General features: G+C 42.6%; 1 non-coding gene across 1 annotated transcript; it reads left to right on the top strand.

The window, feature by feature from the left end:
* The first annotated feature begins 2961 nt into the window (after positions 1-2961).
* Positions 2962-3093, top strand: LOC138987328 (small nucleolar RNA SNORA70). Its single transcript, XR_011463814.1, has one exon. It is a non-coding gene; the product is annotated as a small nucleolar RNA SNORA70 (small nucleolar RNA).
* Positions 3094-3351: the final 258 nt, after the last annotated feature.

Below are 3351 nucleotides of genomic sequence, written 5' to 3'. Positions count from 1 at the left end.
AGGGGTCAAACCCATATGTCCTGAGTTACAGGCAGATTCTTTACCTTCTGAACCACCGAAGAAGCAATGGAATATTATTCAGCCTTAAAAAGAATGAAATTGAGGCATGTTCAACATGGGTGAACCTGACTACATGATGCTAAGTACACCAATCACAAAAGGACAAATAGTGTGGGGTTCCATTGTATGGGGATCCTAGAATAGCCAAATCCATGGGGACAGAAAGTATAATGGAGATTACCAGGGACAGAAGGGTGGGGAGAATAGGGAGTTATAGTTTACTGGGGATTGAGTTTCTGTTTGGAATGATGAAAAAATTCTGGAGATGGATAGTGGTGATGGTTGTACCACAATATGAGTGTGATTAGTACCGCAGAATTGTGTATTTTTAAATGGTGTAAGTAGCCTTTTAAAAGCTTGTTTCTGGAGCCATTGTATCTTTAAGCAAGGTGTTTTGGTTTCTTGTGGAGCTGCAGAGTCACTGTTAGGAATATCAGTGATCATTCTGCTGATAAGCAGGAAATATCTGATAACCAAATATTGATTGGTTTGATCTTAAATCATCACACACGCACTATACTTTGTGACACTTCACGTTCTTCTGGAGACAGTTGGGATATTATACACACAAAGACAATGACACATTTTGAAATATTAGAATATTTGTAACACCTTGAGACCATCTCACATGCTACCTCAAGACAAGTTTTATGGTTATTTCCATTGAAGTTTTGACAGATTTTAGAACTCAAAGGGTTGTGTGGAATTGGTTTCCATCTAAATATCAAGGGTAGGGTAAAAAGTCTCTTATAAATTCCAGTCGTGGGAGAGGGATGTCATTGTACTCAGTATGCATTTGCTGGATGCCTACTATGTGTCACTGTCATGAAATATTTATTCCACAGATATTTATTGGTTGCTAATTATGTGCCTATGAAGAGGTCTGAACAGTAAAAGGAATAGATGAAATGATTCCTCTTCTCAAGGAACTCACTTTGATCTATCAGAGTTAATACTAGGATTCAGATAATACAGAGATAAAGCAGCAAAAATGCCTCAAAGGGTACAAAAATGATGCCATAAGGGTTCAGAGTGAGAGAAATTACTCTGTATGGCAGTGGGAGTGGGTGGCAGTGGGTGGTGATGTAGGAAAACCTTTGTGGAGGAGGTGGTATTTGAGCTTGGCATTAAAGGATTATATTGCGTTGGCCAAAATGTTCTTTTGGGTTTTTTTCAATAAGATGTTACAGAAAAACCTGAACAACCTTTTTGGCCAACCCAATATTACTTCCATGGGCAAGATCAGAAAGAGGCATTCCAGGAAGAGGAAAGAGCGAATCAGACTCTTGCTAACTGTCACTTAATACACTGAAGGTTGCAGTGCCCCACCTCCCAGGCCTCCTCTGCAGGGGCATTATAAGATTACCTGAGACTTCTTTGTTGTACGTCAGTGAGTCCTGCTCAGTTGTCCACTGAGCTCTGCAGGCCCTTCCCAAATTAACTCAAGGGGCCTGGCTATAGAAATTTAGAATGAGATGAGCAGCACTTGCCAAGACCTGTCTGAACTCAGACCTCTAGCCTGTAGCTTTGTGTCCTTGGACTAGAAAATGACAAGGGTCCCAAAACAGGGCTTTGCTTCCTGTTTTAGCCAGTAAGAGCAAACGGAGATAGAGAAAGTAGTTGCTTGTTTTGAACACAATTCTTTACAGAAAAGAAAGCGATTGATGCTCTGGGCAGAGAATGAAGCCTGAACTTACCTACCAGCCTGTCTTACACACTTGTGCACACACATGGATACACATACATCCGTAATTTCAGGGGCCAGAAGGAATCGCAACACCTCTGTTCTGCACTCACCCACAGCCTGCACAAGACCAAAGGATAAAATCCCTTATTTTGCAACACAAATCCCCCAGCAGTGATTACACATTGACCTCTGAGAGTCATACTCTGATAGAGCATGTTTTCTTGACATTTGCTTCTGTGGGGGGAAGGTAGGCCTGCCCCCACCACACCCCCGCGCCCGAGGAGAGGATGTGAAATCACACGTAATGATCTCCTGCCACATGCTAGGAAGTGCCTGGCACTTTCACTGACTTTATCTCACTTAATCCTCACAGCAACTCTGGAGGTTGGGGATCACCAACTCTACTTGTAACTAAGACCTCAGACCTCAAACTCATGCCTATCTATTCCAGATTCCAGGCAACATCCAAGTTTAGGGAAAATGTAGGAAGAGACAAACTTTTCCAAATGCACTTTTCCAACATTCCCAGAGTTGACCTGATGCATGTGTGTGTGTTTATGCAAACACACACACAGGTGTAGCAAAGACACAAGTACAGGCTCAGCCATCACACTGCCTGAATTAAATCCTGGCTGCATCTCTTCGGAGCTCTGTAACCTTGGTAACACAATTAACCTCTCTGTGTCTTTCCATTTGTAAAATGTAAACAACAGTAACATTTATGATATTTGAGATGGTCTTCAAAATAATATGGGATGGAGAATTATGTATGGATATAAACGAAACAAGACTGGTCATGAGTTGATAATTAGAGTTGTTGTTTAGTCCCTAAGTTGTATCTGATCCTTGTGTGACCCTATGGACTGTAGCCCACCAGGCTTCTCTGTCTATGGGATTTCCCAGGCAAGAACACTGGAGTCAGTTGCCAATTCAGTCTCCAGGGAATCTTCCTGACTAATCAAACCCATGTCTCCTGCAATGGCAGGTGGATTCTTTACCACTAAGCCACCAGTGAAGCCCATGATAATTATTGTACATGGGAGTTTATCACATTCTTTTGGTCTGCTTTTGCATATGTTTGGCATCTTCCATTAAAAAAGTTTTAAAGAGTATCATTCACAAAAGCCCAAATGTGGAAACAACCCAGATGTCCATTAACAGATGAACAAATCAATAAAACATAATATGTACATACAGTGGAATATCTTTCTGCTTTGAAAAGGAATGAAATTCTGCTCTTTTCCCTGTGGGGTCCTGGTGTGCAGTGTCTGCAAACAGCAGCCTCCTTGGTAGTGTATGCAGCCTGTGGCCTCTGTGTGTTGCCCTAAGGAGGCCTGGAGTCAGCCCTTCCCAGTGGACATTCATGACTGGCATGCTGTCCCCAGTCTAGGCTCCAGATAGGTGTGTGCAGTGCCTTTGGAAAGCCCCTGGGCACAGTAGCCAGGGTTCGCATTGAGCAAGTCATAATGTCCATCTGTACCAAGCTACAAAACAAGGAGCATGTGACTGAGGCCCTAACAGGGCCAAGTTCAAGTTCCCGGGCCACCAGAAGATCCATGTCTCTAAGAAGTGAGGATTTACTAAGTTTAATGCTGGTAAATTTG

This window comes from Bos mutus, chromosome 3 (genome assembly GCF_027580195.1).
Source record: "Bos mutus isolate GX-2022 chromosome 3, NWIPB_WYAK_1.1, whole genome shotgun sequence".
NCBI lineage: Eukaryota > Metazoa > Chordata > Mammalia > Artiodactyla > Bovidae > Bos > Bos mutus.
Note: the sequence above shows the minus strand (reverse complement) of the source record. Positions and strands in the feature narration are given on the sequence as shown.